A 16,389-nucleotide genomic window follows, 5' to 3' on the forward strand; every position below is an offset into this window, starting at 1 on the left:
AAAAAAAGATGAAGAAGAAGAAGATAGCAGGAGGGGAAGAATGAAGGGGGGGAAATCAGAGGGAGAGACGAACCATGAGAGACTATGGACTCTGAAAAACAAACAGGGTTCTAGAGGGGAGGGGGGTGGGAGGATGGGTTAGCCTGGTGATGGGTATTAAAGAGGGCACGTTCTGCATGGAGCACTGGGTGTTATATGCAAACAATGAATCATGGAACACTACATCAAAAACTAATGATGTAATGTATGGTGATTAACATAACATAATAAAATTTTAAAAAGAGGTGGGTTCTTTAGAAGGTGATTAGGTCACGAGGATGGACCCTTCATGAATGGGATTAGGGCTCTTTTTTTTTAAGATTTTTTTAAAATTTTTTTTTTAAAGATTTTACATATTTATTTGACACGGAGACAGCAAGAGCAGGGACACTGCAGGGGGAGTGGGAGAGGGAGAAGCAGACTTCCACTGAGCAGGAAGCCCGATGAGGGGCTTGATCCCAGGACTCTGGGATCATGACCTGAGCCGAAGGCGGATGCTTAACGACTGAGCCACCCAGGCACCCTTTTTTTAAGATTCCATTTGGGGCACCTGGGTGGCTCAGTTGGTTGGGCGTCTGCCTCCGGATCAGGTCACGATCTCAGGGCCCTGGGATGGAGCCCTGTGCAGGCTCCCTGCTCAGTAGGGAGTCTGCCTCGCCATCTCCCTCTGCCTCTCCCCTCTGCTTGTCTTTTCTCTCTCTCTCTCTCAAATAAAATCTTAAAAAATTTATTTATTTATTTATTTATTTATTTATTTATTTATTTATTTATTTATTTTAGAGAGAGAGCAAGCATGAGCAGGGCCGCAGGAGAAACAGACTCCCTGCTAAGCTGGGAGCCCGACACGGGCCTCCATCCCAGGACCCTGGGATCATGATCTGAGCTGAAGGCAGATGCTTAACCGACTGAGGTACCCAGGCACCCCGGGAATAGTGTTCTTATAAAAAAGATCTCAAAGAGCTCCCTAGCCCCTTTCATCATGTTAGGATACAAGAAGTCTGTGACTGAGAAGAGGGCCCTCACCTGACCATGCTGGAACCCTAACTGGGACTTCCAGATTTCGGTTGCTGATAAACTACCCAACCTGTGGTATTTTGTTAGAGAAGCCTGAATGGCTAAGACAGTAAAACAACTTGTTTCTGCATTATCCCTGAACTATCTCAACAGTGTGTGGAAATATAGCCAAATAATCTTTAGGCCTATAGGTTATCGGCTCTTCAAATAAACCCAAGTAGAAATAATCTATTCTGTCCTCTGTTTATAAGCAAAGAACCTGAGACAAGGAAAAATTAAGCAACTTGTTTGTGATCTCACCACAAATCAGTAGCAGACCCAAAAATGGAACCCAGGTATCCTCAGTCCAAGAGTGCTATTCACAACACCAAGCTACATTTGTGAGCAATAAAGATGAATATCAGAAGCTAAAGAATGTTTTTTCTCACTTACTGGTCATAATTTCATTTGCCCATGAAATGATACTATGAAGTGTATTTTATAAAGTGGATACTAGATAATATTAAGAAATACTTGCTAATTTTGTTAGGTGTGAGAAAGGCATTGAGGTCATACATAAAAACGATCCTTAATTTTTAGGAATGTACACTGCATGTATTTCCTTCAAAACACTTCACAAAATATATGATGCAAATATGGCAAAATATTAGCAATTGTTTCGTATAAGTGATGAATATATGGGTGTTCCTTATATTATTTTCCCTACCCCTTATTTTATCTTTTAAAAATATTTATTTTTAGAATTTATTTTTAGATTGATTGGTTGATTTTAGAGAGAGAAAGCAGGGGAAGGAGCAGAGGGAGAGGGAGTTGGGGAAAAAATCCTAGGCAGACTCTGCACTGAGTGTGGAGCCAGACAGGGGCCTCGATCACACAACACTGAGATCATGACATGAGCTGAAACCAAGAGTCAGTCACTTAATCGACTGAGCCATCCAGGCACCCCACCCCCCCTTTTTTTTTCTCATAATAAAAAGTAAAAAAAAAATTCACTTTCTTTTTGTTGACTTGTAGGCCAGTGTTAATTTTTTTTATATGTCCAACATTCCTTACATTTATTGTCACTGAGGTCCTGCATCCTATGTCACCAGTCTATGCACATTCATTGCTATAGACTAGGAAGTCTAATCCCAGGAGATCCCAAGTTGACCCTATGTGGGCATATGTCCATTCCCTCTTGATACCTGTTCTAATATTTGCAAGAAGAAAAGTTATCACAACATATTTGTATTTCCTGAAAAGACACAGAACTTTCCTATCCTTCTCTTCATAGGCCAAATAGCTTAATGTGTCCGTTTTCACCAAAAAATTGATGATTGAGACAGAGATATAATGCTCATAGTGGTCTCACAGTATTTTTTTTTAAGGTTTATTTATTTATTTGAGAGAGAGAAATCATGCATGCCAGGGGAGGGGCTCAGGGAGAGGGAGAAAGTGAATCTCAAGCAGACTCCCCACTGAGCGTGGAGCCCATCAAAGACCAAAGCCCATCATGACCCTAAGATCATGACCTGAGCCAAAATCAAGAGTTGGGTGCTCAGGGCGCCTGGGTGGCTCAGTCCGTTAAGCCGCTGCCTTCGGCTCAGGTCATGATCCCAGGGTCCTGGGATCGAGCCGCGCATCGGGCTCCCTGCTCAGCGGGGAGCCTGCTTCTCCCTCTCCCTCTGCCTGCCTCTCTGCCTACTTGTGCTCTCTCTGTCAAATAAATAAAATCTTTAAAAAAAAAAAAAAGAGTTGGATGCTCAATGAACAGAGCCACCCAGGCACCCCAAGTCTCACAGTACTTTTATTCAGGCTGGATTACACAACATATAGAGAAGCTTTTATAACTATCAGTACTTTATGTGTGAAAAGATTTGATGGAGTGTACCATGCATTATAAATGTTAATTGTCACCCTCATCATTAAGCATTAAGTACCCACTGTGTACCTATGCTGAGAACTAGAGAAATTAACTTGAGAAAATATAGACCTTGAGTTCTCAGTTACCCAGATAAGCTATCTAACAGTTCGAATGAACCAAATAATTGCAAATCTCTGCTTCATTGATTATTATTTGGTTATACACATCTCTGTGTTCCAAAGTCTCAAATCCAGCACTCACATTCCAGAGACACATGATAAAGTACAGTAGCTTTATATAAAGTTGTATATAAACCACATAAGCTAATGAATTGAAATTGCATTGTCTGCTAGAGTAAAATTGGAAGCACTCCATTTCTTTGTGATTATCATTTATTTGACCTTTAAAGAATTATTATTATTATTTTTTTTTACTCTGCTGAGAACATTGTGCTGATGTATTAAGGGTTGGGGTGGAGGGAAATATTCAAACTCAAATTCAACAGTTTCTCATTGATAGGTAAAAACTAAAACCCAAGATGACTAACAAAACGTTCTTCAAAACAGAGCATGTGAACTGATGCTATCAATATAGATAGGCAAATTCCTATACACCTATTCCACTTTGTAACCAGTTTTATTTAATTTAGCCCTATCATCAACTGTATGACTCTAATTATTTAATCCCTCTGAGTCTCAGTTTATTTATCCAAACAAGAGTCAAATGATTTTAAGGCAATTTCAAAATATAATGTTCTATTGGTTCTATAATTTTTCAGTGATTCGGTGATATTTTTTAAAAATTGTAAATGCTGTTACTTACAGTTTTGATGAGTATTTTCATATTATTTCACTTTTTTTCTTATTTTTATATTTTTACCTATATGGCACTATATTTGTCATGCTTAGTATTAACTTTTTCTGGTGGACCTACCTGGTAGCAGGAAAATAGAAAAGTAAATATACATAGCAGAGGTCCCACCATACTGGAGGTAATGGTGGGGAGACAGCCTGCTGGAGCTTTGGAGCTTGAGAAACCCAGAGGCTTGGTGGGAAATAATGGATTCCCAGAGTCAGGGACTTGACATTTGGTTCCAGGATAAAGGGATGGGTATAGGAGAGATATTATTTTGAACGTACTTAGAAGCCTGGAATGGACTCCCTTGCCTAGTCCAGCCCCTTAGACTCCTCATCTTCTGAGCAAAAGGGCTGCAAGAACTAAACCAGAAAAAACAAAAAGATGTAGTTTTGTTTTTAAAGGTTTTTTTTTTTTTTTTAGGGCGCCTGGGTGGCTCAGTCGTTAAGCGTCTGCCTTCAGCTCAGGTCATGATCCCAGGGTCCTGGGATCGAACCCCGCATCGGGCTCCCTGCTCGGCGGGAAGCCTGTTTCTCCCTCTCCCACTCCCCCTGCTTGTGTTCCCTCTCCCGCTGTGTCTCTGTCAAATAAATAAGTAAAATCTTAAAAAAAAAAAGGAAGGAAGCCAGGTCATGTCACTTCTCTGTTAAAAAAAATAAAAATAAAAGGTTTTTTTTTTTAGATTTTATTTGAGAGAGAGAAAAAGAACGAGTGGGGGGAGGGGCAGAGGGAGAAGCCGACTCCCTGAAGAGCAGGGAGCCCAACACGCGACTCAATCCCAGGACCCTGAGATCATGACCTGAGACACTCAACCGACTGAGCAACCCAGGCACCCTGTAGTTTTGTTTTTAAAGTTATGCTGTCTTTGAGAAGTTAAGAGCCTGAGTCCCCTGAGACACAGATATCAGTGACTGTACAGGCAGCATCAGGGACTTGCCAGTGACAGATGCGCCAGGAGTATGTCCTAATGATGGCACCAGGGAACTTACACAGCCAAGCTGGTACAGAGGCTAGTGGTGGAGACTTTGGCAGGAGGCCATGGGATATATTGCCAGAGTGCATCAGGGGGAAAGGATCAATGCCCCAGGATGGCCCCAGGACCAGTTCTAGGGGCAACATGCGATATTACGTGGTGTCTTTCAGAGGCAGAGGGCCTGGAGCTCTGACAAAGAAATGGTGACTGTGACCATTATTGTGATACACTTCTTACTACCTGTTTGGAAAACATGAGTTATATTTTTCTGACCCTAGACTTACCCTTCTGCTCATTTCCACATTTTGGAATTCCCCCTGGCTTCTTTAGACAATCCTTCTCCATTCAGAGGAGCTAATACTGGCCCTTGTATGGGCATTACATTTCCACTGTACCACTCCCCCCCTCACCCCCCCGCCCCGGCCATGATTCTGTTTCTCAGTTGTGTATGAATGTTGGGGCTGTGGGGCTGATGTCTTCTATTCTAATATGAATATCCTGTTGGGGCCTGCAAGGGTTAGGGTCAGACCCCAATCTTATAAATACACTTCTCACCTGAAGAGGGAGATCATTTTAAGGGTGAGTCATTTGAGTGAGTATGAGGGTTCAGACTGGAAACTAGAACTCTGGCCAGAATCTAAGGAGGGAGACCGAGCCCCTCTGTCTCAATGTAGATTCCTGGGTCTGTAAATAACACTAAGTGCATGCTTGGCTCATGGAGGTAAAAATGGCATCCACCTTGTGGAGGGAGGATAACCTTCAAAAGATTTCTTTTCCTGGGTTTTCTGACATGAGTCTTTATCATGGGTGCAAGCTATGTCTCAGAAACTGTGCTTATTTCCTTTTTACCTTCCCTTTTGCTATTTAGTCTTGAGTAACGTCTTTTTTAATGTTCTAACCAGATCTCTGCTGTGCTATTGGGAAATAAGAGGATTGATTTCTCACTCTTGGCCCCTGGAGGTGAAGAATCTGGACTTTATTTAAATTAAATAAGAGGGCATTATTTTTCCTTGAGGCCCTTAATATTTTGAAAAAATGTAAGTTAATGTTACCTTTCCAGAACTATTTGAATTTTAACATTATCACTAACTGTGATACAGATTTTGTCCACTGTTAAAGGAGATTTCAAGCATTGACAAATCATATGCTATAGACATTTTTGGAGAGAAGTGACTAGAAATCTATCTGTGGTGGAAATCTCCTGATGTCAGGGCTGCTTTTTGACTCATAGTACCCTAGCCCACCAATTGTGTTCTGCAGATCTTTCCCTACTTCTCACTCTCACTCCAATCCCAGTTTAATAGCCTTATATCCTCTAATACCCTTACACCAACCGTGGAACCCACAGATTAGTAAAATTCAACTTCATTTATGTTAGGGACCATCCAAGGTACTCATTCCCTCCTGGAAGTTGGAGCCAATCTTTGTCTTACTACCATCCTTGTGGTCAAAGGGGTTTATGAATATGCTTATTCCTTACCATTTGTCCCTCAGAATGAGTGGCTGAGGAACTTGGTTTTATGAAAGTATAGAAGGTGGTATGTGTCAGAGAGCAAAGAAGGATGGGGCTGGTGTAGGTGGATCAGCATTTCATTTATGCCCAACCCCCATCTCCTTTGCTGTCTATACTATAGAGGTTTGAAAGCCAAATACTGCTTTCCCAGATCTTTAGCAGTTCAGGATGCTGTAATATCCCAGTTCTGACCCAAGAGAATACTGCTAGGGGGCTTCTGATAAAGCATATGTTTTCATTATTGATAGATGTGGCTGGCATAAGCCTTTTCTTGAGCCCCCTTCTTCTGCCTTGAATGCAGACATGAAGATTGGTAATGCAGGAGCCATCTTGAGACCAAAGGGAAAAGACTAAGAGATAACATCTGCATGTCATCATCAAACCACTAAAACAAAGCCAACAACTGCTAACCTCAGGTCTTCTTGTTATGTGAAAAACTAAATCCTAATTGTTAAGCTACTGAAATTGGCATTTCTGATACTTTGAGCTGAACACAACCATTACTACAGACCAGGCCTAGGGATTAGAACATTCCCGAGTGAGAGAAGTGTCCTCTTTGGTTTATCTGGCCAAAGTCACGCAAATGAAAAGTTGGCTTAGAGAGTGAAGATTTGGGGCACGTGGCTGGCTCAATTGGTGGAGCATGTGATTCTTGGTCTCAGGGTCTTGAGTTCAAGCCCCACGTTGGGCAAGGAAACTACTTAAAAAAAAACAAAAACAAAAACAAGATGGTTTGGGCTTTTAGATGTTCATAACCAAGCAAATCAAATTTTTTATATCTGATATCCAGACCAGAGAGACCCAAACTGATTAATTCTCAATTAAGATTTTTAAGTCAAAAGACTTTGAACCTTTGAGCTCTGTTTTAAAATATTCCTTTGGATTCCAAATGGCAAGATGCCACCTATCATGTTTCCTGTCATAAAAAGGAATTTGAACTCAGGAAATTCAGCCGACTTGGATTTCGGTTATGCATTGGCCCCAAGTCACTGTGTGATCCCCTAAGTGACTTCTCTATTACTCCTCTATACAATTAAGTATCACTGGTAAAAAGAAAGAAGTTACATGAAGATCTGCTTTGAAAAGGATGATATGCTATCTCCTAAAGAAATGCCTGATTCAAACAATGGTCAGAGGGTGATGGGAACTTTACAATGAAGAACTGGGCTGACATCACCTGAACCCACTGATTAATCGATCGGAGTTTTACCCAAAACAGGACAGGACATTGTGAATCTCCTGGTTTGGTGCAATATGAAAATTACCTCTGATTTATTCTTGCCCAAAAAATACAAAACAAAACAAGAACCTGAATTTAGTCAAATCTTTAGACCTTGCTGCTAGTCTTCAGGAAATGTAGGAGAAAGAAAAACAAGTCAAATCTCTGCTCACTGACACATGAAATCTCTGCTAAATGATACAATGAAGAAACAAGCAAGCAAATCCAGAATGTGGAACATTCCTCAGGACAACATGTAAAAAGAAAGATGGAGAGAAAAGAGAGACTACAGTAAAAGATTTTAAAAGACTTAAAAGCCATAACAAAAACAACAAAATTTTTTTTAAGATTTAAGAGCCATACAACCAAATACAAGTGTATCTTATTTGGATCCTGATTCAAACAAATTAATTGTTTAAAAAAATAGAGGGTGCCTGGGTGGCTCAGTTGGTTAAGTGACTGCCTTCTGCTCAGGTCATGATCCCGGGGTCCTGGGATCGAGTCCCATATCAGGCTCCCCCTGCTCTGCGGGGAGCCTGCTTCTCCCTCTGCCTCTGCCTGCCACTCACCCTGCTTGTGCGCGCTCTCTCTCTGTCAAATAAATAAATAAAATCTTTTTTAAAAAAAATAGACAATTAGAGAAATTTTAATATGGACTAGATGTTATATGATATTAGAGAATTATTTTTATTAGGTGTGACATTGCCATTGTGACTATGGAATGTCAGTTTTGAGATGTATAATGAAGTATTTAGGGATAAAATGATATCTAATGTCTAGGATCCACTTTAAAATATCCTAGCCAAACCAAAAGGGAGATAGGAAACAAGAAGGCAAAATGTGATGCTTATTGGAGTTAGGTGATAGATTCATGGGGGATTATTATACTGGACATTTGTGTACAGTGGGAAATTTTCACAATAAAAGCTATAAAAAAGAAAAGTATAACATGATGTAGAATGTGACTTATTCAGGCTTGGTATTTTCCACTAAATGCTAATTTGTGTTCATTTTTCTTTTTATTTAGATATAGTATAGGGGCGCCTGGGTGGCTCAGTAGGTTAAACATCCAACTCTTGATCTCAGATCATGATCTCAGGGTTGTGAGATCCAGCCCCACCTCAGGCTCTGCACTGAGCATGGAGCCTACTTAAGATTCTCTCTCTCCCTCTGCCCCTCACCCCTTCTCTCCCTCTTTTTCTCTCTCTCTCTCCTCCCTCTCTTTCCCTTTCTTTCCTTCCCTCCATCCCTCTCAAAAAATATATATAGTATAAGTAAATTTTCAGATTTGCACTAAAGGGATGATGGAGTCCCAACAAACCATCCAAAGCACTAAGCTCTTTCTTCACAAACCCTGAGAATGCCCAAGAAGCTTCTTCTAAAGAGCAAGCTTGTGTCTACAGAGCACAAAGTAAAGCAAAATCATATAATCACCTGATGACAGAGCGTAGGGTACACAATTCAGATAATTCAGTCTTTACATGTATATTCTGACCTGAATTGTGTAGTTTGGTTAACTCAAAACTTACAGTGCTTTAATAATTGTACATTCTTCTATTTGCTTTATACCATTTAGACTCGGTCCAAATTGAAATTGGCTAGAGCAGCCATGAGACATTCCAGCTGTTTTCAGGACACTGGTTACAACACTAAGATGAGCTGTGTGGGTCATGATACTCTGATAAAGAGGAAAGACTGAAGAGGACACAGCTGAGAGTTCATGAAAGCTTTAAAGATGAGATGGGGTGGTCTGAGGAGAGTGCCCTGTGCCAAAGTGGGGTCACCACAGCTCTGCCTCTGGCTCTGACAGTGGCCACAGGAATTATGATTCATCTGCCAGGGCTCCCTTTGTTGACTTGGCATCCCTCATTTCAAGCCTAAGTCATCATTTGGGTCAGATTTGGGGCAAGGCTCTACTGGAGCCAGTAAGTCTCTACCAGGGGGCAAAGTGGAGAAACTCCAAAAGAAGCATATACTGTCACTGACAAAAGTTGTGAGACATAATGCTATCTACTCTCACTGGAACACGTATTCACCTCTTATTAGTATTTCCCTCAGATGTGCTACAACTATTTCATTCATTTCTGTCAAGAGAGACTACCCTCTATCCAGGACACCAAACTGATCCTCCTGACCTGCTTCTCTCAAAGCAGATTTCAGAACAACTGAGCTCTGCATGTCTGTCCCCCCTCCAGTGTTTGACACTTGCATTGGAGAGTCACAACCACAGCATATGGGTTTTCCTTCCTATTATATACTCGGACACAGCCTCCAACAATAGTCTCATCACACTCCTCAGCAAGGGTTGTTCTCAGTTGCCAGGGAGTGGCTGTGAACCTGTTCACACTAGATTCTAGAAAGACTAGCCCAGAACCACCCTCCTTCTAGGCGTGGTTTATGAGCCCAAACTCTGACTCTCAGAGGATAGTCAACAAGTCAGCTAATTTCCTGGAAATTCACCCAGGGCAAAGTTCTGGATAAATAGATGGTGGTGGAGGTTGGGGAGAAGAAAATGCTTCTGGCATTTCCTAGGTGTTAGGAGAGATAGGGTGTGTGAAAGAAATCCCTGTATGATATCAGGACATATAGAAGAGTATGGAAGATAAGGTAGAAAGATGAGGAGGGAGCAAAATGGAGGCACATCTTGACAGTGGATTCAAGAAAGGCTTTCAAAAAGAGCTCAAAGACACAAGTGCCACTCTTTGTACATCCTTGATTAACCTGGAGTGCTCACTCCAAGTAAACAGTGACTTGCTCATTAGGGAGATCTTTATCTTTGATGTCATCTTTTCTTTCTTCTTTTATTTTTAACTGTTTGGCCCTGGACATCAGCAGCGGCTTCAGTACAGTAGTTCTCCCTTCACTTTTGCTCTAGTGCCTGAAATACCACCATCCCTTGGGTACAAACCTCGTGCCCCAGATGTTCCCTATTAAAATTCAAGAACAAATAAATACCAGAGAGAAGTGGGCCTTGCATTCTAAGCTGTTTTCCCCCTTGATAAGTTGGATTTTTGCCTTAGTTACTATCACCTTGCTAATGCAGAGAGGTTAGGATGGTGGGAGGCAGAGGTTTGTTTAGAGGAAAGAGAAAGAAGATTCTGGAACCTGAATGCTCTCTGGGGCAGGCAGGCAGTGGCTGCCAGTGTCCAACAGAAACCTCCATCTGCCCTCTGCAGCCACAGAACATGAAACCTCCACTGAAAAGAAAGAGAAGAGGGACACCTGGCTGGCTCAGTTGGTAGAGCATGGGACTCTTGATCTTGAGGCTGAGTTCAAACCCTACATTTGGCCTAGAGCTACTTTAAAAGAGAGAGAGAGAGAAAGAAGCCACTCCTCCCCGCCCCTCTTACCCCCTGACACTGCCCAGGCTACAAGCATACTTGACTGAAGGGCTCAAAAGGATCTGTCCTCTGGGTCTCATTCTTCCCAGCTCTCTCCACCTGAATTCTACCTGCTGCTATGTGATCTCTCCTGTTTTTTGCCTCTTCCGATTTTCCTTTTACTATATATCCTTTCTCGCCCTCTCTCCCATCCTTCTCCCTCTCCCTCTCCAGTGTTAGAGACATTTGGGCAAGAGGCTCTCCCAAACCTTCCTTATATTTATTCTTAAACTTTCATTTTCTTCCACCAGGGGTCGGCTTTGTTTCTTTTTTTCTGAGGCTGATGCGGCTCCCACTGCGCGAGAGATCTTAATCCAAAAACAGTCCCCTTCTTTTGGAGGTATTGGAGGCTCAGGTCACGCTACAGGAGAGATGCGCCCCTGGGTCGCAGTTACTCTCGTGAGGAGCGAGCTCGCCAAGGGGGGGCGGGGCGGAGAGCGTAGTCCTCTCCACCACCAAAAATGCCCTTTCTCTGCCCCATTTGAGGCATTTGAGTTGGATCAAATCTCTAGGGTTGGGAATACCAGGAAGTGGTGGGGGACAAGGTGGGACCTGTGCCCACGGTGGCTGTGGTGGGATCCTGGCCAAAGAAAGGCCTGCGGGTCACCGCCACTTCCCGTTGGGCCAAAGGAGCGGAGGGACTTAGTCCCGCGTGGGTCTGAGTCCAGCGTGCTGTGGGGAGGATGGGGGCGGAGGGGCGGAGGGACTGGGGGCTGAGCGCCCCTAAGCCGGGACTGAGACTTGCGGGCCAAGGGCAGGCATGCTGCAGGCAAGTCTGTGCCTTCGAACGTCTCCCCAGCTGGCCTGCGTAGTAGGCGTGAGCCGCCAAAGCCCATTTCTCTTCGAACCCAGGATGGGACATTCATCTCCAAAAGGCTTTTCTTCTTCCTCCTGTTTCTTACTTCCCATTTGTATACCTCTGGCTGCAAACTAAGAGAGGCGCCCAAATATAAAAGTCAAGTCGAATTAAAAACGAATGGCTGTTTGCTCCCAGCTCTCCCCCACCCCCACCCCTTAAACTGTGTTTCAAAACAACATGGTGACTTTTGGACAAAATTTTTCTGTTTCACCCACACCACAATAAAGATGCAACGAATGCGGCTGGTGAAATGTTTGGCTGTGTCAAATTCAGTCCCGAAGGCTGGTTGGGCCAGCACTGGGGCTCCGCTTTGTGTTATGTTCACGGAGAAGATATTAATTAAAAGAAATACATGATTAAAAAGTAATGAGTTGAATAAAAATTATCTCAGCTCATTTTCTGATTATGTTAATTGTTAAAAACCCTTCAATCACGACGTTGCAGTCAATGGGCTTTAATGTGAAATTAGTGGGCTCTTGATAACTTACAGTCCAGAATAATCCTGGCGGTTTAGTCATCATTCCTAATAACAAGGATGTTGCTAAGAACAGAAATTTTACATGATTTTGATACATTCAGCCCTTCCCCCATGTGTCATTAAAAAAAAAAAAAAAGGGCTTAGCCTGCCTGCGATTTCCAACTTCTTCCACGGATCCACCGCGGCCTTGGCGGACTTGAGTTTGTGATCTGGCCCCTTTCGCTCCCCACGCGCAGCCCCACACAGGTGCGTCCGCTGGTTGCCGGTTGCTGGTTCCCAGCTCAGCGGCTGGGTGCGCCTTTTCCAGACCTTCTGCGCAGCTTCCCCTCCTGGCGGGGTCAGAGCGCCGCGCCGCGCCCGGGGACTGTGCTGGGGGTGAAGGACGGGGAGAAAAAGGACAGAATTCGCAGCTACAGGGGCTGGAGGGGGCCTCGCGGCTGTTTGTGAACCGGTGGCCAAGCGGCGGGCGAGTAGGACTGTGCGTAAACGCGTCCAGTCATGGTACACCCCGCAGGATTGCTGGGCAAGGCAGGCCGAGTTGTGGCGCGTGTGTGTTTGTGTGTGTGTGCCTCCTGCTTGTGCACTTTTGGAGCTTTGAATGCCACGAATCTTGAGAACCCAACCAAAGCGCGGAGAGGGCAGAGGGTCAAGCGAGCTAGGGAGAGGTTCCCCACGCCTCAGAGCCAGGGTGGGGCTCCTGACAAAGTGCCTAAAGCAGAGTAGGCTCTTAATAGGTTTTTATTGGATCTAAATGAAAGTTAGTAAATCTATACATGATTCTGATGAGTAACGACGGCCGGTGGCCCTCCTGGAGCGCCCAGAAGGCTCCCACCCCACCCAGGACCAAATTTAGAGCAGAGGATGGGAGTGAGAAGAGGGTTGATAGGTGGATCCAGGATGAGGAGGGATGTTTCCACGTACAACATAAAAAGACTTTACATTCTCTGTGAGCTGAAAGAAAGAAAAAAATGCCCCAAATGCCCTATGCCCTTTGTTGTTGTTGTTGGCTTCTTGGGAAACAGTGCTGTGCAAATTGGGCTTGTGAGGGAGGTGTGACTCGGAGGGTCGTGGGGTCCTGGACTTTGGATGGATGTGGGCGATGGGTTGCCTGAGGCGGAAGGAATGGGCTCCCAGTGGTCTCAGCTCACCTGGCGCTGGAGTCTAAGGAACCCAAAGCTACCCATTCCAGGTGCTTTGACACCTGGGCCAACAACCATCTGCCATCCAGCTAGATTGAAGGTGTCGTCTGCAGACAGGAAGGGATTCAAGCTCCATTTCTCTCCCAACAGAACTAAGCGAGGGAAATTGCATTTCTCGAATTGTAACTGCCTGAAATTACATATACATATATAGAGAGAGAAGTTTACAGATATTGATACGCAAAAGTATGTGAGATGGGCGTGGGGGTCAGTGAGGTGTGCCCATGTGTTACAGGTCTGATGCATTCCTAGAGCAGGAGGCTCTGTGGCTCAAGGTGCCTTTATTTTTTTTTTAAAGATTTTATTTATTTATTTATTTGAGAGAGAGAGAATGAGAGAGAGCACATGAGAGTGGGGAGGGTCAGAGGGAGAAGCAGACTCCCTGCCGAGCAGGGAACCCGATGCGGGACTCAATCCCGGGACTCCAGGATCATGACCTGAGCCGAAGGCAGTCGCTTAACCAACTGAGCCACCCAGGCGCCCTCAAGGTGCCTTTAAAATATATTTTTTATTTATTTATTTATTTGACAGAGACACAGCGAGCGACGGAACACAAGCAGGGGGAGTGGGAGAGGCAGAAGCAGGCTTCCCGCAGAGCAGGGAGCCAGATGCGGGGCTCGATCCCAGGCCACTGGGATCATGACCTGCGCCGAAGGCAGACACTTAACGACTGAGCCACCCAGGCGCCCCTCAAAGTGCCTTTTTCAAAGCTTCTACGTTTAAGACTATCTGGTTGGGGTGGGGAATCTGGTGTCACAATCTAGGGTTTTTTGTTTTGCTTGGGAGCGTTTGTTTTGGCTCTTTTGCGCCTCCGAAAGAGCAATTTTCTTTTAGCGGTTTTTTTTTTTTTCTTTTAATGTTTCCACCGTTTCAAGCGCCCAAATTGATGAATCTTCCCTCGGGAATGGAAGGCGAAGGTGTCAGCGATGGACTGGGATGAGTCCCAAGGCTAATTCTTGTTCGCCTCTCTATTTGCAATCGCTGTTAGGCTGAGGATCATTTTAATAAGTAACAATGAACTGGAATGGCATCTAGAGGGCTTGTCGGCAACATTTAAAAGCCAATAGAGTTTATAATTCTACTCTATCATTTCTTATTGATTAGCGTAATCAAGATAAAAAGCTAGCGGGGCTTGGAGAACTTCAGCAGCATATCATTAAAGATAAGAGTCAGTTAATTCTGGAGCTGGGGTAATGTGGCTGAAATGAAGAGTTCATTTGCATGAGATGCTGAGCCCAGTAACAAGGGGACAAAAATCACTAATTAGGATTGCAGAATGTCGCCCTCTCTGCAAGCACCCTTTCCAGATAGCGGACGAAACGGAGATCCACGCTTATGTAAATCTCGGGCAGGGCAGAATGCTCTCACTCATTATAGATGGCGAATATCACCCCCGCTCTCTACACCATCCTCCGGGCTGCCAGACCAGGGTGGGGATGCGGGTCAGTTAGATCAGATCCTCTCCTTCACTGCCCATCCCACTCCCCACCCCCGCGGGCCGCCGCCGCAGCTCGTCCACTTCTTTAAGGAGGCAAGTGGGCGAGTGTTTGGTGCCACAGTGAACAAGTCCCGCTAGCAAGTCTTCGCCACGGGCCTGGTTGGGGTGGCAGTCTGAGGAAGCCCCAGCTCTGGTGCAACGCCCGCAAGCTGAGGGGTGGTGCGCCGCACAGGCCCAGAGCACAGGCCCGGCGGGAAGCTCAGGGCATTTGCTAGGGCAAGGATCCCCAAAGGAGGCCCCGGGTCTCAGGACCAAAGTCGGGGACCCCCACCCGGATGGCTAACTCTAGTCTCCCCTGACTGACCTACCATACCAGACGGAGCCAGTCCGTGGGCGCCCAAAGGCGCGTGCTTGCACACTGTGAGAGCAATTGAGAGTGCGTGCATGTGCGTTGTGTGCCTGGATGTTCAGGCCTGTGTGCATGTCTGTGTGATTATGTGTATGCGGGTGAGTCCAAGTCTTGTGTAAATGTGAATATGTTTCAGAAGCTTGTTGCGGTGTGAACTTTTTTTCTGCATGTTCGTACCCAAGTGAGAACGTTCGTATGCAGTGCATGTCATGTGAACATATGGGATATTGTGTATGTGGTGTGTGCTGTGTGTGTGGCGCAAAGTGGGGGAGGAAGTGACAGCCTGGAGAGGTTCCCCAGAGGGAAAAGCACAACAGGCTTCAGGGGTGTTTGGGTGCGCAGGGATAAAATGGGAGTTGAACGCTGCGGGAGATGCGCGTGAGGCCGGGCAGGAGCAGGAATCACCCGAGGCAGGGGCGCCTCTGAGGCCCCTTGGAGGCGAGGAGAGAAAACGCCTTCCTGCCGCACTTGGCCCTCCCTCACCGCCCCTCGAGTGATCAGGAAAAGCAGCTTCACCTCTCGGCCGCGGGAGGTTCGCTCGACCCACTCGGGGGAAATGAAAGTAGACAAAAAGGCACCCCAAGACAGGTTTGGAACGTAATGAGAGAAGTGGACACAGAGAGGCCGCTGGACGAGCAACGCCTGCGCGTTCACACCCAGGCCCCAGCCCTTTCTCGGCCCAAGGTAGTTTGGAATTCATGTCCTCTGCGGTCCTCCCAGTCCAGTGCTGCGGGAGACTCGGGCTGTCGATCCCAAATCCACGGGCACTGGGGCAATCCCAGCTCTCAAAGTTCCTTCTCGGGAGGGAGGGAAAGAGAGGCGCGCGGCCGCTGGGGCAACCCGTCCCGGAGAGGCCGCGTCTGCGCCTGGAATCCGGCCCGGCATCCCGCTTTACATCGGCCTCTTTAGAACCAACTTTGCCCCTCACTTGGCTGCGGCATAAAAGAATCAAGGCCTATGTCAGATAATTGTAGGTGTCAGCGTGGAAAGTGGCAGTGTTTGCACACTCTCACAGGTCTCGCTGTGTCTGCTCCCGCAGCTCCGCGGGCCTCTCACGCCCCGCCCCCCGCCCATGGCGCGGGGGCCGCTGCTTCCTAACAGGACTGGGGCTGCGCGGAGCCGGCAGCCCACGGACCCTGTGCGCGCGTGTGCCGCGCACCTGCGCCCGCG

General features: G+C 45.6%; 1 protein-coding gene across 1 annotated transcript in view; it reads left to right on the top strand.

The window, feature by feature from the left end:
• NR2E1 (nuclear receptor subfamily 2 group E member 1) overlaps positions 1-16,389 on the top strand; it is a 79,727-nt gene that overhangs the window by 968 nt on the left and 62,370 nt on the right. The gene's annotated exons all lie outside the window — the stretch shown is intronic.

This window comes from Leptonychotes weddellii, chromosome 8 (assembly GCF_054177405.1).
Source record: "Leptonychotes weddellii isolate Sample4059 chromosome 8, ASM5417740v2, whole genome shotgun sequence".
NCBI lineage: Eukaryota > Metazoa > Chordata > Mammalia > Carnivora > Phocidae > Leptonychotes > Leptonychotes weddellii.